The sequence below is a fragment of the Dendropsophus ebraccatus genome, chromosome 15 (genome assembly GCF_027789765.1).
Source record: "Dendropsophus ebraccatus isolate aDenEbr1 chromosome 15, aDenEbr1.pat, whole genome shotgun sequence".
NCBI classification, from domain to species: Eukaryota; Metazoa; Chordata; class Amphibia; order Anura; family Hylidae; genus Dendropsophus; species Dendropsophus ebraccatus.
The window spans coordinates 65,452,994-65,479,001 of NC_091468.1; positions in this window are offsets into that span (position 1 = coordinate 65,452,994).

Here is a 26,008-nt window from a genome sequence, read left to right on the forward strand (position 1 = left end):
TCATCTCAGACTGGTTTCTTGAACATGACAATGAGTTCACTGTACTCCAATGGCCTCCACAGTCACCAGATCTCAATCCAATAGAGCATCTTTGGGATGTGGTGGAACGGGAGATTCGCATCATGGATGTGCAGCCGACAAATCTGCAGCAACTGTGTGATGCCATCATGTCAATATGGACCAAAATCTCGGAGGAAGCTTCCAGCACCTTGTTGTATCTATGCCACGAAGAATTGAGGCAGTTCTGAAGGCAAAAGGGGGTCCAACCCGTTACTAGCATGGTGTACCTAATAAAGTGGCCGGTGAGTGTGAGTCAGTGTAATGACAAGGGAAAAACCAAGGCCAGGTAACCATCCACATACAGCTGTTTCGTGGTGTTGCCCCTCATCAGTGTGGAGCAGGATTCTGGCTAGTTGGGAGCAATGTCTAGTAGAGCCATAAGAGAAACAGATTGCTGATCTGTTTCTCTTCTGGTAGAATGTAGCTATGCTTTTCTAATGCTGGATAACACCCTTTAAAACCATCCTTAATATGGCACCAGGCTGATACAAAACACAAGCATGGCTGATAATGTTTTAGTATGTCCCTGCATTCTCTTTTTCCCAGCATTTCTGACCATAGACATTCCTTACAGTAAATATCTGCCCCCTTCACAAATGGCTGAACGGGGCTGCATTGGGGGCTCCCAGGGTTCAGGTCACCATGACCATGGCCCTAACTAAGAGTCTGTTTAGACAAATGATCATTTGCAGTGCCTTTACACGGCATGGCTGGGCTGTACAAACGATCCCTGTATCATTCGTGAAGCCCTTGAAACTGACAGCACAGATATGTATATATTAGGTTCTAAGATAAATACTGTATATATCTGTGCTGTCAGTTTCCAGATCAGAAGCAGCAGGCCATACTTACCAGGCATTCTGCTTCTGAACTGGTATCTGGGTGTCCAGTTTTCCTGCCACTATCTGTATTTTCAGGCCCCGCCTCCTCTGGCTGTCAATCATTCTTGAGGAGGTGAGGCCTAAAGGTAGCTGGAGGACTGGAGACCTGGATGCCGGATCACAAGCAGCACTGAAGGTAAGTATACACTGCTGCCTGTGTTCTGAAAACTGACAGCACAGATATATATATATATATATATATATCCCAGACCCCAATATATACATAGCTGTGCTGTCAGTTTCCTTTTATCGCTATCGGCCGCACATAACCCTGTTTACATAGGAAGATGTGCGGCCGAAAACAATACATTTTGTAGATCCAATCAGCAGAGGATTGGGCATTTTCCAGCTCTTTAGCTAATCACTGTCACTGTCACTGCGTTTCTAGAAACAATCCTGGCCAATAATCTGCCTGTGTAAAAGGCCTTTAAATGTCATTATTTTAGCAACGGAAAGAGTCTTTAAACATTGTTTTTTATTTTCCTCTCATCCTACTAAAAGTAATTGTAATTGTGTGAGAGATCATCCCTATAGCCATTAGCAGCTCTGTCCCTTGTGGTTTCATCTTTGTTTAAGCTGATAATACATGCAAAATGTATACATGTATATATGTGACATGACTCGATTAATAATATATGTGACATGACTTGATTAATACAGTGGACACTGAGCTGTATGTTCCCTCCAGACTTAGACATCATCTGCCACTTCCCGTGAAAATAACATTGATGAAAACTGACTTCTGATTTTCTTTTTGGCGAGGCGAAAATGACTTCAGTTTTCCTGCTTATTTTTTTTTTTTTTTTTACAGGTTGTATTACTGGTGATGCTTGGGAGGCTTTAGACTTTATTTTTAATACATTGTTCAGAAGAACATTTATAATGGGTATGTTAAACATGTAGACTTTTTACTAAGCATAGTCCCTTAAGCAGTTACAATGTAATATTAGATTTTAGTGCCTTTTAACACACACACACACACACACACACATACACACACACACACACACACATACACACACGTATCTTTGTTGGGACATTATAGAGTGCGAGTTGCCTTTAGAGAATGCTGCCTTGTGCTGAAAGATGCCACTGACAAAGAGCAAACAGAGAATAAGTGCACCAGGTGCTGCACCCTCACTTCAAAAGTCAATAGTTAAATGGCAGGAGTTACAAACGGGGGTAAAGAAAATAGAGATGGCTCTCACCAACATTCAGTAGACCTTTATTTTTTAGATATCTTCCAATTCATCTATCTATCCAATTCAGACTGCATCAGGCAGCAGGAACTGCAACACTCTCGTATTGACAGCTGTTTGGTGTGCAACTGCACTTCTTCAGACTCCAGGGTCTGAAGAAGTGCAGTTACGCATGAAACCACTGTCACAGTGATTATGAGGGTGTTGGGGTTCCTGCCGCCTTATGCAATTTGAGCCTGCGTTTACACTACGTATATTTCAGTCAGTATATTTCAGTCAGTATATTTCAGTCAGTATTGCAACCAAAACCAGGAGTGGATTAAAAACACAGAAAGGATCTGTTCACACAATGTTGAAATTGAGTAGATGGCCGCCATATAACAGTAAATAACTGCCATTATTTCAATATAACAGCCGTTGTTTTAAAATAACAGCAAATATTTGCCATTAAATGGCGGCCATCCACTCAATTTCAACATTGTGTGAACAGATCCTTTCTGTGTTTTTAATCCACTCCTGGTTTTGGTTGCAATACTCACTGAAATATACTGACTGAAATATACGTAGTGTGAACGCAGCCTGAATTAGATTTTAGAGATTTTTGATGAATAAAGGTCTACTGAACGTTGGTGAGTGCCATCTCTATTTTCTTACATATCTGAAGGAATGGCAGGGGTGCTGTGGGAGGGAAATAGGCAGGGTGAGAGGACTGTGACTGAGAAACTGTTCAACCAGGAACCACTGTTGTAATACAGAACTAAAACAAACTGATTTTTGTGGTTTCAGAACTGGAGCACAAAGATAAACAATGCTATATGCTTCTGAATATATATATATATATATATATATATATATATATATTTCTGATGTTGGAGTACCCCTTTAAATCTTACAGTTTCTCTAATGAATTTACATAAAATTAATGTATCTATTATGGATAATCAGTAGAGATGAGAGAACCTGGAGCATGCTCGAGTCGATCCGAACCCGAACTTTCGGCATTTGATTAGCGGTGGCTGCTGAAGTTGGATAAAGCCCTAAGGCTATGTGGAAATCATGGATATAGTCATTGGCTGTATCCATGTTTTCCAGACAGCCTTAGAGCTTTATCCAAGTTCAGCAGCCGCAGCTAATCAAATGCCAAACGATCCAGTTCGGATCGACCCGAACCTGAACCCGGTTCGCTCATCTCTAATAATTAGATGTTAGTCTTAATTTACACACATTAAAAGAAGAAAGATAAAATGGAAAGTAATGTTTGATATGTACTTAATTTGGGGAAGCCAGTTACTAAGTTAGAGGCATTTACTGTTATTGTTGTACCGTGAAATGAATTGTTATATTAAACTTAATGGGGGAGATCGATCAAGATGCGCCCCTGGCGTACACCGCGGAGAAGGGGCAGATTCACCAGCTGTATCCCCCCGCTCCCCTGAAGGGTGGGCAAAGGGTGCGGCAAGGTGGGAAGGAGGCGTGGCCTCTCCCCTTGCCAGATTTATCATGGAGGCTTAAATCATGATACAAATCTACACCTGTTCCTGAGCAGTTGGAGATTCGTACCGCTATGCCTCCACCAGGCACAGGGCCGGCCGGCTTTATTTCAGTAAAACCGTCCGAGGAAACAAGTTTGCCAGTCTTGATAAATGTCCCCATTGTACAAAATACCATAACTATGAGTAGTTCCTTGAAGGAAAAAACTGTGTTAAACCTGACCACAAACTGTGTATCACATCATTATTTAATGGGGCTGAGATACCATAGCTGACATGGTGTAACGCCTGGAGTAGTGGATCCACTGGACCGTCACCAGCGATGGCACTAACCTCACCAGGGAGCGGAGTCTAAGGGGCCGCTGGTTTTCCCCAGAGCCCGCCGCAAGGTGGGATAGACTTGCTGCGGCAGGCGACCCCCAGGTCGCTACCCCTGGCTTGGTTGCTAGTGACGGCGGGCGAGGCGTGGCAGGAGCAGTAGGCAGGAGATAGTGCAGGCAGAGGTCTGTAGGCGTAACCGCAGGAGTCAGGCTGAACACAGGAGCAATGGTGTGACAGGGGAGCAGGAACCAGGAACAAGGACTAGGGAACAGGTAGCGGATAGGAAACAGGAACAACAGGGAGCTGGGCCAAACGCTATGGGAAGCATGTAGAGGCTCCAACACCTGGAAGGGGGCAGGGCTGGAACTTATAGGGGAGTGATTGACAAACAGACCAATTAGGAGCGCACTGCCCCTTTAAATCTGAGACAGCCGGCGCGTGCGCGCCCTAGAAGGCGGGGACGCGCGGGCCGGCCGGCACAGCGACGGACAGGAGCGTGGTGAGGTGAGGCGCCCCCCGGGGCCGAAGCAACAGCAGCGCCGGGTCCCTGCCTGCGGACACTGGCTGCTGCAGATGTAGGAGAGAGGGTGCGGCAGCGGTCCGGAGCACGGGACGCCGCCGTGACCCTAACACATGGCCCATAGACAGGGGTGGTGCGATTTCTGGAAGAAAGTAATCATGTCTTTCTAAGCCAATACAACCCTTCTCAGTAATGGAGCAGAGGCAGCCTTACCATATGTTAGAGGTCGGGGAAGAACCTCGCTTTTGTTGGTTCAATAATTAGACCTTGGGGGAAAAAGAAGGCCATATCTATAGGAAACCTGTCCTGCTAATAGGCTCCGTCTTCTTCAATGACTCTCAGGAGAAGTTGCATATAAAATATGACATTGCTAAAGCGACACTGCTACTAAGCCATGTCACTGTTATACATCAGAGATTGGTTGCTATTTGGGCAACAGGTACAAGAAAAGATTTGAGTCACGAATAACCACAGCGTACAATCGGACCATTGCTCTTTGCTCCAATACTTGAATGTTACTTTATACATTTTTCTACATAGTATTTCCCAGTATTATAGTATAATGTTTTCACAGTCCTTTTAGAGAAGATCATCCAGTTCTGTACTTCCCTCCCACGTGAATGCAAGACTTTCTTAGATATTAACGTGGCTATGCAGAGTGCAATTTCTTTGTTGTCACATACCATCTCTTGAGACATTGATTCCCCACTCTCATTAATAGTAAATAACTAAATAAAAAAGTAATGTAAAGAATTTCAGGGTCTATCTTATTAGTAACAGTGTGCTGTATAAGCTGTATTTTATCTCAGTATTTGTACACAGCATATATGGTTCTCACCGGCAGGTTGCCTTGTTCCTTCTCTCCTCTCTTTCCAGCCTGTATGTACTTAAAGGGGAAGTCCAGGCGAAACAATTTTAAGATTATTATCGCCCAACAAATGTTATGAAAATTACTAATAGACACTTATTATGGGAAACGCACCTATAGCGAGTCCCGACTTAAACAGTGGTTTAACTTTACTTAAAAACTTCAGTGCAATACAAGGTATGGACAATACTGCTCACAAGTGCTTAGGCTGGGTTTACACTGCGTTTTCAGCATCCGTTTAACGGATCAGTTTTTTTTAATGGCTAAAAAGGTAGTGTCAACAGTACTTTATTGTGCGTAAAAAAACACCAAAAAACTGATCTGTTTTGCAAAAAACGGATCCGTTAAACGGATGCTAAAAACGCAGTGTGAACCTAGCCTTAGTGCAAAAAGTCAATAATACAATAGAAACTTGAGGTAGACTTGAAAAGAAAAGAAAGAAACTTTTGTGCAAGGGTAGTATAGGGGCCGTATAGCAGCCCTTGTATAGGTTTAACAGTACCCTACTGAGATGTGTGCTGAATAGGATACTTTAAAGGAGAATCCTCTTACAAATGTTTAGATATGTCTGTAGATATCTGACTGCCTTCTGCCTACACTAGTTCGGAGACCACCAAGTGTGGTAGTAATGAAATTTCCCCAACTAGTCTAGTGTCAGTAAAGTACTTTGGCTTAGTGCATCTTTGCTTTACTGTGGATCAGTCCCTATTCCTCTCCTTAGGGAGTGACTGTCCTGACTGAGGAAGATCCATGGCATAGATAAAGTCCTCTAGGGTTTAGCACTGCATACTGGCTGTTAGTCTAGCCTAGATTAAACAGTCCTCTCTCCTCTCCGTCTAGTTCACAACTCTACCACTAACTAACTAAGCAACAAGAACAGGGTAAGAGAGTGTAAGAAGGGTAGAGTGGAGGCACCTGTGATTGGTTGAACAACATAACCAAACCTTTACTCTGCATCTGTTCCCAGAGGAGAGTGAGACACCTAGTGGCTGGAGGGGAAATCACTGCTAAAAGCACTTGAGAGAGTTACATTCTGACAGGAGGTAAAAATAATCAAAATAAAAAAAGTTCAGTGCAAAGGTGTCCATAGCCTTTACCATGACTGACGTTACCTATTTGTTATGTAAGGGCAGATAAGAAGTTTTAATCATTTTAACAGTAAATAAATAATTCATATTTTAACGTATGAACACCCCTGACTTCCATCTCATATAACACTGCTGTGGATATTTCATTCCCTACTGGGTAAAAAATTGCTTTTTTTTGAGCTATCGAACCACTTCTGCACATTTCCATTATGATGTGTAAGAAGGAACTCACAGTACAGTGAACAGTTGGTTAGAGCTTAGAATGGATAAGCTCACCCAGTTGCGGATTTGTAAAATGTGAAAATGCAATGGAATATTGGATAAGTGTACTGTGGAACTAATTTACCCTTTACATAACACAATGTTCTGAGCTGGATATACACCCCAATCATGTAAATGTTTATGGCCAAACTACAGATATATTAGTGCTTAATTTATTATTAAAATTTAGCACTTCTAAACATGCGTGTATATTACGTGATACATATATGTGAGAAAAAAAACCCTATATAAATATTCTCCTCAACATTGAATTTGCAACACCAATGTCATGCCCGTGCCTGTTTGGAGCTTGGTGCAGCCCTCGGATCATGGTATGCAGCCAAGACTGCACCTGTAGTCGTGTTTTGTGTATGAATTATTTGTTTTTGCATTTGTCTGAGCTCTGTTTGAACACTGCCCTACTCCTTTTTCTCTGCTGATTGAATTATCTGCCACACCCGTCTCTTCCCTGCTGAGTTCCTTATGGCCACTTCACAGTAAAGGCCCTATTCCACCAACAGATCTGACGACAGATTATCTGCCAAAGATTTGAAGCCAAACCCAGGAACAGACTATAAACAGAGAATAGGTCATAAAGGAAAGACTGAATTTCTCCTCTTTTCAAATCCACTCCTGGGTTTGGCTTCAAATCTTTGGAAGATAATCTGTCGTCAGATCTGTTGGTGGAATAGGGCCTTTACCCTCTGTTGACCTCTGATTGACACTGTCTTTTCAATCACTCTTGCTAAGTTCTGGAACTCTGTTCTAATCACATTCAGGACCAGACCTCTGACCTCCTACATATACTTCATCAGTCTGTTAACCCTTTGCCAGCTATTAGTCTTCTTTGTAAAGTGTGCTAGCATATCTTGTGTACTCTCTCTGTTTGCTATTCCTGGCTTATCCCGACCTCAGCTCTGTAACCTGACTATTCCCTTGGATCCTAAATTTGTACCTTGCTGCCTGTTTGGTTTTGACCCTGCCCTGTTTACCTTCACTTGTATGTTAGTTTGTCTTGTCCTCGTCACCTTATTGCAAGAAGGGACCGTCTCTGTGGTTGTCCGCAGACACCTAGGACTATTGATGTAAACTTACTAGTTTACATTGTTGGATTTTGCTTAATAATTGAAAAATTGTAAAATCAATCAGGCAGCAAAAGAAATCCTTGAATCAGTGTGTAAACCTTTGTTAAAGGTAGAAAAAAGTAGAAACTAGAAAGTTTTAAGGAAACATAGAAAGTCTACAGACTTTCTGTGAATCTGAACAATACTAACACTGAGACTCCGACTGAACTTAAATTTTGACATGTCTGTGCAATATGACAACAACACTTTAAGGGATTTCTAAGAAATTTTGCTCATTACTCTACCAGTATCAAGGCATACAGTAGCAGTCCCTGTAACTCCAACCTATGTAGTCTCTAGCTTTCTATGTGCTGCTGTATGGCTCTAATGTATGGTACCTGATTATGGAACTAGAATAATGGAGAGCTCCTTCATAAAAATGCATCTCTTGGAATACTGTATGTCACAGTCGGTTGGATGCCAAGATACAATAGACACGTATGCATATGTCTGTAAGACTCCTGCCATGTCTGTTGTATTACAGTTCCCTGCCAGTTGGAAGTTGTACAGAGCTGGAATACAGTAGAGTAGCTCAGCCCTTAGATTATTATCCTGCAATAACTGTTATTGTTGCAAAGAAAATCCATAATTCATGAATCATGTGTAACAAATACAATGCCAATCTAGGTTCAAAGGGGTAGTTTGTTAAAAAGAATCAGCTTGATATGTGATATATAAGTTACTGTACAGTATACTATCAGCATGTGGAGTATAATGTGTAGTATGTGCATAAACCTGAAAACACAGCAGCAGGGAAGCAGGGCTGCTGTCAGAGGTCTGTGGGGTCACATGACAGCACTGGGGAAGGGGTGTGTTCAGTATGGACCAATCAGGAAGCAAGAATCACAGAGCCGTGCAGGAGGACTGTGACAGAAACTTTTCTATACAGCAGTGTGAATGGCTGAGTGTAAGTGCAGGCACATTATAGCAGCAGTGTGTATGGCTGAGTCTGAGCGCACATTATAGCAGGAATGAAGAGGATGGAAAACACAAGGGCGGACAGAGACTGCAGGGAGCATGAAGAAATGAGCAGGGCAGATGTGGGCACATACATGCAGCGCTCTCTGTCCAGGGAGAGAGGGGTTACAGCTATAAATAGATTACCTCCACAGTCCTGTCCCCTGATGCAAGCCCCAGCCTGAAGTGGATCTACTATGATTTGGAAGGTGAGGGAGATTTCCTGGGTCAGAGTACAGGGCTGTAGACCACTCCCAGACTCCCCTCCCTCCCAGTACAGGGAGCTCTTACACCAAAGCAATGCTCTTACACCAAGTTACAATTTTGAAAAAACTATGAGCTCTTCTTGCAAAACGCTCTTAATCCAAGTTACTCTTAAACCGAGGTACCACTGTATATACATATATATCTAAACAACAGAAATACAGACAACGAATATTATTTTGTGTCCGCGTATAAAACAGGACAGCCGGATGGCCTTTAACAAAGACTGGTGACATTTTAGAGTTATTTAAAGGCTTAAGAATGGTTGCTGATCAAAAAGATTTCTTTATTCACACGGGGTGTAAATGGTTTGACTCCTGTACCTGTGATCTTTTACCATTTCTTTATCTTTTTTGCGCTTATGTTATCGAGTGGCTAAATGTCCATTATTTTGTAGCTCCAAAGAGATCATTTCAAAGGTGCCAAAGAGAAAGACTTGAACTTCATTACTGTCCAGTACCCACAAGTCTTTTGTTCAACCTTCAAAGAATGTTTTTCCTAATGAATAACACAAGGAATATAAAGCAGGAAAAAAATACAATACAGAATCTACTATGCAGACTGCTTGGGATGCTGGAGAATGACAGCACGAAAATAGAAAACTCTTAGTAACCACATCAGTAGCTATGGCAATACCCTGAAAGAGCAGGAATACGGAATCCTTCTGCTTTTACATTTGTGAGTTATATGAAATCCAAAAAACTTGTGTTTCCTAAAAAGAAACTACAAGTATAGGTGACTATATATTATATACATATAATAATTATAAAAAAAATAAAAATATATATATATATATATATATATATATATATATATATATATATGTTTATTTATTTTAATTATAATTATTAGAGATGAGCAAACTTTTGGTTCAGTTTGGCAGGTTCTCCGAACTTTGAAGCAAAATTGAAGTTTGACTCAGATGAACCTGAACTTTTTATAATCCTCTAAAAATAATATAATTCATATTATTTTAGAGGAAAAATCTTTCAAATCAACTGGTCCCGACTCCCAGCAAGTGCCAGAGATTTGTCATTTACTTCTATAAAAAAAATCTCAAGTTTTCCAGTACTTATCAGCTGCTGTATGTCCTGCAGTAACAGATGCATTCTCTCGAGTCTGACACAGTGCTCTCTGCTGCCATAACTATCCAGAGCTGTAGCAAATCCCCATAAAAAACCCTCTACTGCTCTCCAGTATGGAAAAAAATACCACTTCCTGCAGGACATACAGCAGCTGATAAGTACTGGAAGAACTGAGATTTGTTTTTAAATAGAAGTAAATTACACATCTCTTGCACTTCCTGGTGCCAGTTAATTTGAAATAAAATATTTTTGATGAACAATCCCTTTAAGCAATTGCATACAGTTCGTTTTCTGTATGCTAGCTTAGCATAGACGCCATCCCTGGCAGAACATTTCAGGTTTTTATTTATTTTCTACTTTATTTGTTATGTTTTATTTAGAAAAATAAAAGGGTAAGGAAAAAAGTTTGTTTTATAGAAGATATGTGTGCAATATGCTGCAGACACTTGGCACCCAGATATCCATAGCAGCCCTGGAGGCCTTTGAATCTGGAGACCTCGTCATCTATATGCTCGCCAGAGCAGGAGAGATTCTCTATGGGGATTTGCTGCTGCTTTGGACAATTCCTGACATGGACAGAGGTGGTGGCAGAGAGCACTGTGTCAGACAGAAAAAAAATACACCATTTCCTGCAGGACATACGGCAGCTGATAAGTACTGGATGAAGGGAGATTTTTAAATGGAAGTCATTTACAAATCTGTATAAATTTCTGACACCAGTTGATCTCAATCCCTCCGCAGTACTTCTTTAATAGCATTAATAGCAGGTCTCAGTGGCGTAGCTACCATAGAGGCAGAGTAGGCAGTTGCTATGGGGCCTGGGCCCAGGGGAGAAGGTAAGAGCTTGTGTCCTTCTGCTTAACCCCTTATGTACTGCAGTGTGTAAGTGACCCAATGTTTGTGTAATATGTAATGTCTTATGCTGCAACACAAAAAAAGGGTTAACAAGCAGAGGACAGAGATCTCTGCTTCACTGCACTGATAACCTCTGACCTGTGTTCTCCAGCTACAAAGTAGGAAAGGAAAATGTGCAGAGCTCCATGCATTGGTCAGGGGGTTATCAGTGCACGAGCAGTAAAGCAAATATCACTTTGTCTTCTGAACTTTGGGTCACTTTAAGCAGTACCAGTACCATTACAGAGCATACACTTTGGGAGACATTTATGAAACATGGTATATTGTGAAACTGGCTCAGCTGCCCCTAGCAACCAATCAGATTCCACCTTTCATTTTCCAAAGAGTCTGTGAGGAATGAAAGGTGGAATCTGATTGGATGCTAGGGGCGACTGAGCCAGTTTCACTTTACACCATGTTTGATTAATCTCTCTCTCTCTCTCTCTCTCTCTCTCTCTCTCTCTATATATATATATATATATATATATATATATATATATATATATATATATGCGTAGTGCTTTGTGTTGTGTGTAGGGGAAGGGGGGCCCCTTTAAAAATATTTGCTATTGGGCCCCATGAATCCTAGCTACGCCCCTGGCAGGGCTGCCCTTAGTTCAGTTGTCCCTGCAGTATCCTTTCCTATGTAATCATAGCAATGATGGTACCCTACTCACTCCCTTATGTACCCCCTCCATCATGGTTCAGTGCTGACTTCAGAGGAGATAGCTGTAAATTAACTCTTTGTTGTCATGTTTTGGGGCCTCATCTCCCTCCACCCCTCCCCTCTCCATAGAAAACCATGAAGACAGGGGGGAGAGCTTCAAACTGCTTTTTCATGATAAAAATGCATTTTTCGGCTAATAAACCCAATTACAAAGTTTCTTAAAATCACCTGTACTATTGATTTCTGCAAAAAAAAATAAAAATAAAATAAAACAAAAGGGACACTTTAAAACTACACTTACTGATACGTAAAACATGTTGAGAAACTTACAGAAAACTTCATACGTGTCGACCTTTTAGATTAGACCAGAAAATATTGTAAACTTGGCATTGGAGATCAGACCTTCTGGGGAGACAATATGTCTTGTTTATTACCAAATATATATATATTAATTGTGTGGCAAGAGATTTGCATGTAATGCGGAAGCTACTGGCCACGCTCTTTTTGATGTTATAGGGCGGCAGGCAATCAATAATCAATCTTTTCCAGCCCCCATTTATCTGCAGATAATATTACAGACCAGACTCCGGTGACAGCTGACTCTGCAAAAAGAAGTGTTGCCTTCTCAGCTCCTCTCCGTACTAGTATCTGATTTACAAATCGACATTATGTACTTCCATGTCTTCTAGCGATGGGATACGGCACATGGCGTAACTTATTGTATTCTTTAATCACTGCAACTTTTCTATTTTTTTGCATATTGGATTTTTATTATTTATGAAAATGGAAATATGCAAAACCCAATCTCATGTAGGACGTTTAATCAAACCTTGCATCTGTAATGAGGAGCACAGCCATGGATGCGCATTCATTCACCTAGCAGCCGCCGCACGTTCTGTCATTGAAGGACAATGTCTTATTAATAAGCATACAGGAGTAGATACATGATACATGTAATGGAATAATCTAACACTTGAAACTTTTCATGGCCAGACCTTTCAGCTAATTTGTAACATCCTCTGATTAAGTGACTTATTAGTCATTAGGCTGACAAGGCTACTTAACCCCTTCACGTCAGCAATATGTAGATATACGTTTCTGACACTGAAGGGGTTTGATGAGTGCGGGACCGCTACAGTGAGAGTGGCCCCACACAGTGTCCCAGGAGCTGAGGATAATGAGAGGCAGCTGCCATCAGCCCACAGCCATGCTACGGGGGTCCTGGTCGCATGTACCAACGGGTGGGGGTAAGCCTCTTATCTCCGTCCTGTCGGTTCGGCTATCTATGCATAGATTGCCGATCTATTAAGATATTACATTATTGTTCCCACAAGGTGGACGGTGTAAAAAACAAAAAAAACAAACAAACACCGGATTGCTGATTTTTTAAAATTATACATCAGAAAAAAATAATAAAAAGCGATAAAAAAAATTCTGTTGCACCAGTATGTTATTAATAAAAACTAGAGATTTTGACGCAAAAAATGACACTTCAACAAGCCCTGTGGGTGGAAAAATAAAAGCGCTATGGCTCTTAGAAGACGAGGAGAAACGTTGCATTAATTTGACCCAGACTTTTGTGCATCAAAGGGCTCTGTCTTGAAGGAGTTAAACCTGGAATATGATATGATGGTTTTGGTGGTTTCCCTACAGGAGCCACCCCTTGGCTGGGTCCTTCCCGGAGGGATATCTGGCTAGTCCCATGTTTAAAGACTTCACAGACTCCACGGACTCTCTTTTGCATATTTATATTTCCCAGGGAGCAATGCACCTAGTATTTCACTGTATTGAGCGCTTTAACCAGCAGTTGACAGTGTTATCTGTTTCCTGTATCAGTCTTTGATTGGCTGAGCAGGCAGTAACATCACAGAATCAGGAGCTTCAGGAGCCCGGCAGTTGACTGTGAGCAGTGACACTGCACTGCAGGGGCACAGGGACAGGTAAGTATAGCTTCTTTGTTATGTTCCCGCCAACCCCTACCCACCCTGTATTTTTTTTACCTTTGCCCAGAGTACACCTTTAACATATTTTTTCCCTATTCCCGGGTCACGCAACCTGGATGGATTCCCAATGCAAGTCTATAGGGCTATCTAAGTCTCATAGACAGGAAGTAGGGACAGGAGGGCATGACAGTGGGATCATCTTCCCGCTTGTTCTACCGCTCTGTCAGGGACTGAACAGTGAAACCGTTAACAATATATATTTTTTAACATGTTCCTAAGACATGTCAAAAGTTTTAATAAGTGCCAGGTACACCTCATCAATACATATCCATCAGATTCAATGGTTAACACATACAGTCAGGGTCATGGCCTGCTCACTAGAGCCTACAATTCTATTCTTTTACATCTGCACCATTATTCATATAGAAATATATCCTTTTAGATTACTTCTCATCATCTATCACAGTGTTTAAATGTTGTTATAACACAATAACTGTAGATGTGAGCGTCAGCCATTCCTAGCCATAGATCTGTTGTCTTGCTTCAGGCATGTTGTAAATAATCTCAGTTTCACCATAGCTTAAGGGTCTCATCCAAAGATGAGACAACTATAAACCAGGGTTATTAGGTTTCTAAGTTCAATATGATTTCAGTCATCATTACCAGTAAAGCTGGTTAACAAAAGATTTTTTTTTCTTGAAAAATTATAATTGGGTAAATGGGGCATCATTGTAGGACAGGCTGTTCTGGTTGTTAGCCGGGAATACCATTACACGGCCTCCCAGAAGACCTCATTGTACAATATTGCTGTGAGAGGCTAGAAGGAATTGCTGAAGTGCACAAGAACGTTGCCCTTCTATATTGTATCTTCTTGTGAATACTGTAATCATGTGATTGGTATCAGTTTTAAGGGCATTATGCTCTAGTTAAAAGTCCAGCCAGACTTATTTTTTAGGAAGTGCTCAGGAGAGGGAGGATAAAAGAAATAACACCCTCTTACACCCCCCCCCCCCCCCCCCCCCCGGCTCCAGTGCTGGTGGCGGGATACCAACACTCCGGTCCCCAAGTCCTTGTCTGAGTGGGGACCCAAGTCGTGATGTGTGAGGTCTGTACAGCCTGCTCAGCGTCCGTAGTGGGGTCCCGCCTTAGCCGTCTACTTGCTGAGTGGACCTCACACGTCACAACCTGGGTCCCGGCTCAGACAAGGACCCGGCCGGAGTGTCGGTATGTAGCCACCAGCGTTAGAGCGGAAGAAGTAAGAACATTTTATTTCTTTTATCCTGCCCAGCACTCGCTAGAAAAAGGGTCTAGCTGGACTTCCCCTTTAACCCATAGACGACCCTGGGCGTACAGGTACGTCCAGGATCCTTTGCGTGTGTTCAGAGCAAACGCGCGGCCCCGCTATGAGTCCCGGTTGCCGCATGTAGCCCGGGACCGTGGCTATTACTTGATTAGCGGCACGGCGATCGCCGTGCAACCAAAAGGAATTGAGAGACGATCTCATGGATCTGTGCAGGATATCTATACTGCATAGATCTCAATGAGAAATCAGAGTGCTTATACTAGAAGTCCCCCAGGGGGAATAACCCTAACCCCAGGGGGAATAACCCTAACCCCAGGGGGAATAACCCTAACCCCAGGAGGAATAACCCTAAAACCAGGGGGAATTACCCTAACCCCAGGGGGGCTTCTAGTATAAGTGTAAAAAAAAAGAAAAGTGTTTTTATTAATAAAAAGCCCCCTCCCCTAATAAAAGTTTGAATCACCCCCCTTTTTTAAACGTTATAAATAAAAAAAAAATAAATAAACATGTTTGGTATCGCCGCGTGCGTAATCGCCCAAACTATTAATTTATTTCATTCCTGATCTCGCACGGTAAATGGCGTAAGCGCAAAAAAATCCCAAAGTGCAAAATTCTGCATTTTTGGTCACATCAAATCCAGAAAAATTGTAATAAAAAGCGATCAAAAAGTCGTATATGCTCAATCAAGGTACCGATAGAAAGAACACATTATGGCGCATAAAATGACCTCACCTCACACAGCCCCATAGACCAAAAGATAAAAGCGCTATAAGCCTGGGAATGGAGCGATTTTAAGGAAAATATATTTGTTAACAATGGTTTGAATTTTTTACAAGCCATCAAATAAAATAAAACTTATACATGTTACATATCCTTGTAATTGTAACAATTTGAGAAACATATATAACAAGTCAGTTACCCCAGGAAAATGGCGTAAAAGCAAATAACAAATAAAAGAAATGCATTTTTTTTTCCAATTTCACCACACATTAATTTTTTTTCTCCTTTTGCAGTGTACTTTATCAACAAATTCAGCCTGTCATTACAAAGTACAATTATTGGCACAAAAAATAAGGGCTCATATGGGTTTCTAGATGAAAAAATGCAAGTGCTATGGCCTTTTAAGCACAAGGAGGAAAAATCGAAAACTTAAATTGGCCGGGTCCTCTAAGGGTTAAGGAATTACTAACCTAAACATATATGTAGATTTTAACTAACATAGTGAAGTTCCATTGGAAGTTATAGAAACTGGTGTCAATAATTAAACAGCGGAAAACCCATTGACATGAAGGATATCCAGCAATAGATCAAATGCTTGTTGTGGTATAAAAATGACATTGTGATATACAGTAAACACTGAGACCACTGACAGGTGAAGTAAATAACATTGATTATCTCATGACACATGTCAATGGTTTGGAGATATTACGCCAGTTCTCGATGTGTTAGGAGATGGATCTGATGTGTAAGGATCTGAGAAATTAGGGTAAGAAAGCAGTTGTAATGTCTAGACTACTGGGCCGGGACATCTCCAAAACCGCCGGTCATGTGGGGTGTATGCAGTGCTTAGTACCTACCCAGAAGTGGTCTAAGAAAGGACGATAGTTGGCCGGTAACATGATCATGGCTACCCAAGAATTATTGATGCATGTGGGGAAAGAAGGCTGGCTTATCTGGTCTGATCCCACAAAATAGCTATTGTAGCACAAATAACTGGAAAGGTTTAAGTGTCCCTGTCGTTATCTATATAATAAAAATGAAAGTCTGTCTGTCTGTCCTGTATAGACTTCCAAACGCCTGAACCGTTTGACCCCAAATTTGGCCCACAGATACATTGGGTGCCCGGGAAGGTTATTGCGAAGGTCCTGTCCCCGCCAGATGTACAGGAGGGGAGGGGGAGGGGAAAGAGAGGCGCCCCATAGAGATGAATAGGAAAATCTCCTCACTGCATACACAGGTGATATAATTAGCTGCATGTCTCCAGCAGTAAACGGCAGTTGGGAGCCTTAGCAACCAATAGGATTACTGCTTTCATTTTCACATGGAGCAATGGTTGCTAGGGCAGCTGCCTCACAACATCCACAGTAATAACTCGTAGACCCCCTACTCCATCTATACAGTACATGTATACAGGACCCCCTACTCCATCTATACAGTACATGTATACAGGACCCCCTACTCCATCTATACAGTACATGTATACAGGACCCCCTACTCCATCTATACAGTACATGTATACAGGACCCCCTACTCCATCTGTACAGTACATGTATACAGGACCCCCTACTCCATCTGTACAGTACATATATACAGGACCCCCTACTCCATCTATACCGTACATGTATACAGGGCCCCCTACTCCATCTATACAGTACATGTATACAGGACCCCCTACTCCATCTATACAGTACATGTATATACAGGACACTACAGGTATACCAAACCACCATACTGTGACTGGATAACACCATATCAGACCTGATCAATACCGCCATACTGTGACTGGATAACACCGCCACACCAGACCTTACCAATACTACCATACCATGACTGGGTAACACTGTCATAACACACCTGACCAACACCACCATACTATGACTGGAAAAAACTGCTATACCAGACCTGACCAATACCGCCATACTGTAACTGAATAACACTGTCATACCACACCTGACCAATACCACCATACTGTGACTGGATAACACTGCCATACCACACCTTACCAATACCGCCATTCTGTGACGGGATAACACTGCCATACCAGACCTGACCAATACCACCATACTGTGACTGGATAACACTGCCATACCACACCTGACCAATACCGCCATACTGTGACTGGATAACACCACTATACCAGACCTGACCAATACCGCCACACTGTGACTGGATAACACCGCCATACCAGACATGACCAATACCAACACACTGTGACTGAATAACACTGCTTCACCAGACCTGACCAATACCGCCACACTGTGACTGGATAACACCGCCATACCAGACATGACCAATACCAACACACTGTGACTGAATAACACTGCTTCACCAGATCTGACCAATACCGACATACTGTGACTAGATAACACCGCTACACCAGACCTGACCAATACCGCCATACCCCCCTCGAAAAGACACCAGATTTTCTGGCAAGTCTGAATGGGAGGGTACTGCCCCTCTGCAAGGTGCTACCCTACGCACCAGACCATGGGTGCCTAATGGTAAATACGACCCTGCAGATATACAGGACACTACAGGTATACAGGACCCCAAAACTATACACTACAGGTATACAGGACCACAAAACTATACACTACAGGTATACAGGACCTCCACCAACTATATACTTCAGGTATACAGGACCTCCACCAACTATATACTACAGGTATACAGGACCCCAAACTTTACACTACAGGTATACAGGACCACAAAACTATACACTACAGGTATACAGGACCTCCACCAACTATATACTTCAGGTATACAGGACCTCCACCAACTATATACTACAGGTATACAGGACCCCAAACTATACACTACAGGTATACAGGACCCCAAAACTATACACTACAGGAATACAGGAACTCCACCAACTATATACTACAGGTATATAGGACCCCAAACTATACACTACAAGTATACAGGACCCCAAACTATACACTACAGGTATACAGGACCTCCACCAACTCTATACTACAGTTATACAGGACCCTCAAACTATGCACTACAGGTATACAGGACCCCCGAACTATATACTTTAGGTATACAAGACCTCCACCAATTATACACTACAGGTATCCAGGACCCTCAAACTATAAACTACAGGTATACAAGACCTCCACCAACTATACAATACAGGTATACAGCACCAACTATATACTACAGGTATACAGGACCCCCGAACTATACAGTACAGGTATACAGGACCTTCACCAACTGTACACTGCAGGTATACAGGACCTCCCTCAACTATACACTACAGGTATACAGCCCCCCCAACTACACACTACAGGTATACAGGACCCCCCAACTATACACTATAGGTTTAGAGCCCCCCCAACTATGCACTACAGATATGCGAGACCCCTAAAAACTATACATTCTGGTTATACAGAACCCCTCCAACTATGCACTACAGGTATACACTAATTCCACTGATTAACTCAGATGAAACAATACCTTTAGCTTGGCCTCCTGGGCACCTTAGAACAAATCTAATTAACACACTGACACTTTATACCCGGGCAGCGCCGGGTACATTTTCTAGTAACGTTTAAAACCTAAATCAACAGTAGATGTGATAAAAAGCAAGTTTGAAATGTACATTATTTATTTATTTATTTTTTAGTTATCATGAAAGACACACCACTTCCTGTGTTCTGACTCTTTTTTTCACCAATGAGTCTAAACACGAGAAGTCCCATGTTTCTCAGGTCATTGTTGTCTTTTGGCAAGTTTAATAATGGCAGATGGCTGAAGATTGTGTGCATAAAATAATAAAGCTGAAAAAAAAGCAAAAAATTGGCAGCACCTCTATCACTCTGTTCACACTGCAGGTTGCACGCTGCATGTGGCTAAAGAATAAACAAAAATACAAAAAGTGCAACAGCAACCCACAGGTGCAAGGGCTTACCGTACATACTCCCCCCGGTGTTCACACAATAAACAACTGCTCTGTAGATATTGAAAAATGAGGATTTTAGCAAACTATTTGATCAGACAGAGTGTACTGTACCATGTCACCACGTAAGGTGTCCTCAGAGGCATGGTCCCTACTCTAGCATTTTCACACTAGCAATGGCCTCTTCTGGGCTGAACAAGCCTACAACTGGGCAGATAGGATCCAAATGATCTCTTTTTATAGCCCCCTTGAACATGGGTGGAGTGCAAGCCAAAAGGAGGTAGCCCCCACCTCCCCATTCAACAGAAAAAAGGAAAAATTGGCAGCACCCCTATGCACTTTTTGCCACATGCAGCATGCAACCTGCAGCGTGAACAGAGGCATAGAGGTGCTGCCAATGTTTCCCCTTTTTTTTCCTGTGGAATGTGGGGGGTGTGGCTACCTCCTGTGGGCTTGCACTCCACCCATGCCCCAAGGGTGCTATAAAAGAGATCTTTTGGATCCTATCTGCCCTGTTGTAGGCTTGTTCAGCCCAGGACAAGCCATTGCTAGTGTGAGAATGTTAGAATAGGACCATGTCTCTGAGAACACCTTAACGTGGTGACATGGTACACTCTGTTTGATCAAATAGCTAAGATCCTCATATTTCAATATCTACAGAGCAGGTTTTTATCATGTCTACACTGGGGGGAGTATGTACGGTAAGCCCTTGCACCTGGGGGTTGCTGTTGCACTATTACTTAACTGGCCAGGCTTCTCCAATGTCTTTCAGCCTTGTCTGTAGGATTCCCTGTAATGGAGCCATGTCATAGAGAGGTGGGGTTTTTCTCCTACTGGGGGCGCTCTTTCCCCCCATCCAGTGAATAGAGTAGAACAACGCCGTATGCGGTAACCAGGCCGTGTTTTAAAAAAGGACTGCGGCATCGGCTTCTCTGCACTGGCGCCGTTCTGTGGTGACCCCCTGAGATGTTGTGTCAGAGGAGCGACTGGTCACTTGCTAGGTGGTGAGGTGTGACTCCACTCCGGTGGTGGTTGGCCGAGATACAGCCATTACCATGAAAATACATTGCATATATTCATACCGGTATGTGTAAATTGAGAAGGGTTGTCAAAACCATACAGAGCAGAGAAGGTGACCTAATGTGACTCATATAACTGAGTGCTATAGTGGTATATTGATCGTATTACAATAATTGTAAACGGAATCAAACTTTGTCGCTTAGGCTGTGAAACTCTGCATACAGCTTGAAAAATAAATCCAATAAACTAAAAAGAAAAAAAAAAATCTATAAAGGTGCCGGAAGGAAGTTCAATTGTCCCAGTAGGTCTTGAAGGAAGATGGGGATTAATAATTAGAAATTATACAGTGTTCCATAGTGTAGCTGTAGTCAATGGCATATCTACTATTGGATGACCCCTATACAAAATGGATCGTCCATCGGAAAGGTGGAGGTAAATTAAGGCTATGTGTTTTAACCCCTTCATGACCAATCACAAAATTACCCAAAAGGCCAATTTTCATTTTTGCTTTTTTGTCTTTTCCTCCTCATCTTCTAAGAGCTATAGTGCTTTTATCCCTCCATTTACAGGGCCATGTAAAGGTTGTTTTTTTTGCAGGAAGAAGTGTACTTTGTAATGGCTCATTTCAATCTACCACAAAAAATATTATTTATAGGGATGAGGGAAACAGCTGGAATTTTTTTTGAGAGCTTTGAGAATTTTCTGTCAAACTTCTCAATGAATTTAATTAAAACAACCAAAACTATAGTAGCTACAATAATGGGACTATTACAGAGGGAGGAATTTGTTAAAGTATGTTCTTCTAAGGCTATGTTCACACTACGTATGTTTCCGGCCGTAGTGCGAACCGCGTATATACGCACGTAGTTTTGAGGTTGATGCGTTCGCTTGAAAGTATACGATATACGGCCGCACAGTGCACACTACGTATGAGCTTACGGCCAGATCGTATACGGCGTCGTGAAAAATTAACAAGACTATTGTTTGAGGACGGAAATGTTGAAACTCACGGCCATGGATTTCCATGCGGTCCCGTACGAAGTACTTATTTCAGCCAAATTGAACTTGATTTTTCGATCCAAAAGGTTCTGCTTGGTTTACGGGGCTGGGCAAAGATTTCCAAGTAAATGACCTGCCTCAGATCGCTTCGAAATAAGCTAGGTAAGCATAACTGTACTACGGGCGTATGTTCGCGGTTCGTTCGCATCCGGACGCATGTCGATTTTTCCCACACCAGCAGTTTCAGCCGCACATGTACAACGGCGTACGAAATGCGGCCGGACTCGTACGCAGTGTGAACATAGCCTTAAAGGAGAAGTCCGGTGAAAATTTTTATTAAAGTATTGTATTGCCCCCAAAACTTATACAAATCACCAATATACACTTATTACAGGAAAAGCTTATAAAGTGCTTTTTCCCCTGCACTTACTACTGCATCAAATGGTGATGTCACGACCCGACTTCCAGATCTGTGCGGGCTGTGGCTGCTGGAGAGGATGATGGCAGGGAGCTGAGGGACACTGAGGGACACAGGGCACTGGAGGGACACTGAGCATCCCTCTGCCATCATCCTCTCCAGCAGCCACAGCCCGCACAGCTCTGGGAGTTGGGTCGTGACATCACCATCTTATCCAGGAAGTAAAGCCTTGATCAAGTACTAAGTGAAGGAAAAAAAGTAGTTTATAAGCATTTCCTGTAATAAGTGTATATTGGTGATTTGTATAACTTTTGGAGGGCAATACAATACTTTAATAAAAATTTTCGCCGGACTTCTCTCAAAGTGTAAAAAATCGGAAATCACAATTTTCATCAAAATTCTGCCATTCCTCTCCTCTCTGTCCCTATATCCCTCTGTTAGTCTCTCCCTGCTCTGCTGTAACTGCCTGCTGCCATCCTGCTCTCTCCTCCACACACAGCCGACTGGCCGCCTCCATTACCAAGCCTCCTTATATATAGAGGGGGAGGTGCTGACATCACAGAGGGGCCTGCAGCTGATTGGACGGCCGCTAGAGATTATGGTTAATCCATTTCTCCGGCCCAGTGATGCACCAGACAGCATGTGCACCCGACATTTAGTTTTTGGTGAATCTTCTTAACAAATCGTCAGGAATTTTCTTTACAGAACAAAGCAAATTGACGGCGCCATTCTCAGGAAATCTTGATTCGCTTCGCTCATCTATAATTATTTATAAAGTGAACTTGGAAAAAAGTGCTATGACTTTGTAACTTTTGAAAGGGATGTTCCTCGACCTACCACCTCCTCTTTCCATCATGCCTACCTAAGAACCGGCCTGCTTATGTATAATTGAATATGCATAGATAGATGTGACCAAAGGAGGCAGCGGGTGGGCCGAATGGTGCACTAGGGGGCCAAGTAATGTCCCCTGTGCACCTAACGAGCTAATTTACATGTTTCATTTGAATTTAAGGGTTATTCCAAGATAATATAAATTGTCCCCTATACACAGGGTAGGGGACACGTAAGAGATCACGGTGTGTGTGTGTGTGTTTGAACTCTGTACCTCCCGGCGATTTCCATATCGGCCCACGGATCCTTTGTTTTGAATACAACTGGTACAGCATGTGACCCGCGGCTCTATTCACTCCTATTGAGCCGAGTGTTGTACTCTGCTCTCTTCAGCAGAAATGAATAGAGCCACAGGTTACGCGCTGTATCAGCTCTAACAATGGAGCCAATATGGAGATTACCAGGGGGTATGGATGTTGGACTCTCCGCAATCTCAGCAGGTTCGTTTGCAGAAAACCAGCAGCCGTTATTCTACAATTACCAACTGTCCAATAATATCATTTTGACTGTGGGTGAACATAGCACATTGGTACTTCTGGACACCTGCTCTGCTGAACTACCATACAGACCAGATTTTTGACCTTCACAATGTATGGCATATCTAAGGGGAACCCCATAATATTGTTACATGGGAATATCTTTTTGACTCTTGGAATCATGAGAAAAACTAGAGTGCAAATCCATTATAAGAGAAAAAATACGGAATAAGCTTCCTTTTCCTTTATGACTAAGCCTGTTGAGCGCACTAACATCATACGTGCATGTATCCGTAAAACATTTTCTTGCTTTAATCCAGACGTCGTAAAACTAGCTGTTATATGACACGTAAAGTCAAGTCAAGTGAAAGCATCGCAATATTGATGTCCCATAAAACTGCCCTTTTAAGTGGCAAATATAATGCAGAGGCTTTAATGCTTATACTTTTTACATAGAAACATATTTCACTGAGCCAGCAATATAATGTTCAATAAAACAGGCTAATGCTGAATACAAAACCCGAAGGAAAATCTGTCACAATAATATATTATAGACCTGGAGGCATATGTCATGACTGAATGAATGAAATACATACTGTGTTTTCATATGAAGCAAAATCATATCCACCTTATTAATCTGCAATCTCCATTTGCAATGCATCTGTAATCTTGTTAATAACTATAGATAGTAGAAGAATCATCACATTTCCATTACATAACTTTCCTTAACAAATCAACTTAATCAATACATGTATCATTTCAAAGGCACAGACTAGCCGAAGGCTATATCGTCTCCAGGAAAAAAAAATTAGGTTCATTTACTTTTAATCATTTCACAGAAAAACGTGCAATGGAAACAAATTCACATTATAAAAAGAAACTGTGAAACTTTGCAGCCTAGAGATGAGCAAACTTAACAAAAGTTCGGTCTGGAAAGTTCACTGAACTTTGAACGGATGAACCAAATTTTTTTTGATGCCCTAAAATAATAGAATTTATATTAATTTAGAGAGTTAATTAGTATGCAACTGTTTGCCGAATGCCTTCTAGCCCGCCAGCTTGTTTTGTGTATATTCACTTATGACATTGTGTTTTTATTCCTATGTTGCGGTTGGAAGCAAAAAACAGCAACATTGGAACAGTAAATATACAAAAAACAAGCTGGCAGGGTAAAAAGCAATAGATGTGATTCCCGTGTATTGCATTCTACCCATCAACTTGTTTTCTGTATATTTACTTTTTACACCATGTTTTCGTTCCAATGTTGCTGTTCTTTGTTTTTCAACGGCAATATTGGAATGAAAACATGCTGTGATAAGTAAAAATACACAAAACAAGTTAGCGGGGAACACCAGAGCCCCCTAGAACGGCACAGGGGGAGTGTGGATGGGTAAGTATAGGCTCTTTTTTAAATGTTTTATGTGTATTAAATTGTACAGCTGCCATCTTTGCGGACTGGTTTTGAACATTGCAAAAAAATTCAGTTTGATAACAAATGGAATGTTTTACAAAGTTTGTAATACATTTTGATTTGTTATGTTCAGTTCACTCATCTCTACAGCCTAGTCATTTTCTAAGAGGTAAAGCATAAGGGGACAAAATAGTTGTAGCAGTAGAAAATTGTTCATATGGTAATCAAATAATGTCTCTTTCTCACAAGCATATTGGTTAATGTTCTTAAAACAGATATGCAATATGGCCATATTACAGATTGCATTGCATCAATATTGCGTTAGTATTCCATTTTGCTTTGATAACTGTTTTAATACAGCTTAAAGTATTACCTGCCTGATGAAATGGCAAAAATTATTTTTAAAGACAGTGGGGGAGATTTATCAAACATGTTGTAAAGTGAAACTGGCTCAGTTGCCCCTAGCAACCAATCAGATTCCATCTTTCATTTTCCAAAGAGTCTGTGAGGAATGAAAGGTGGAATCTGATTGGTTGCTAGGGGCAACTGAGCCTGTTTCACTTTACACCATGTTTGATAAATCTCCCCAGTGACTCTTTAAACATGTGGCAAAGAAAAGTTTAGCTCGATTGGTTGCAGACACGTCCTCCGCTTGTTAGAAATAGATGTGCTGAGTGTTTGCATAAGACGGGCTCCATAGACCTATCATGTACCCTGTCTCTTGCTATCAGTTGGATTGAGCAGAAAGTTACGGAGTGAAGTGCACTGTTGCATGCTTCACCTGGCTATATTTAAAGTGTAACATTAATTTAAAAGAGTTTTCTTTTGTACTCAAAAAGCAGTTTTGCAACCCCCCCCCCCCCACTTCAGAAGAAGAAGGTTTTCTTTATCTATTATGGTCTATGGAGAGGGGAGGGGGCGAGGGGGATGAGTGAGCACAGAGAGGTGATAAGGCAGCCCTGCACAGCACAACATCCTGCAATCTTCTCTCACCAAGTTCCCAGAACAGCACTGAGCCGTGTGACCTGTGGATTGAGAGTTTTATGTGGCTAGAAAGTCTGCAAACTGCACAGGCAGTTTTTCTTCTCTTCCTGCTCACTCATCCCCCTCCATAGGTTATAATGGATTGAGCAAACCTATCTTCACTTTGCTCCCCTGTAGTGTAGACAACTTTGCCTTGATAATGAACAGATGACAAGTGAGGGGCAGATGTAGGAAAACAGCTTTCTGAGTACAGAAGGAAACTC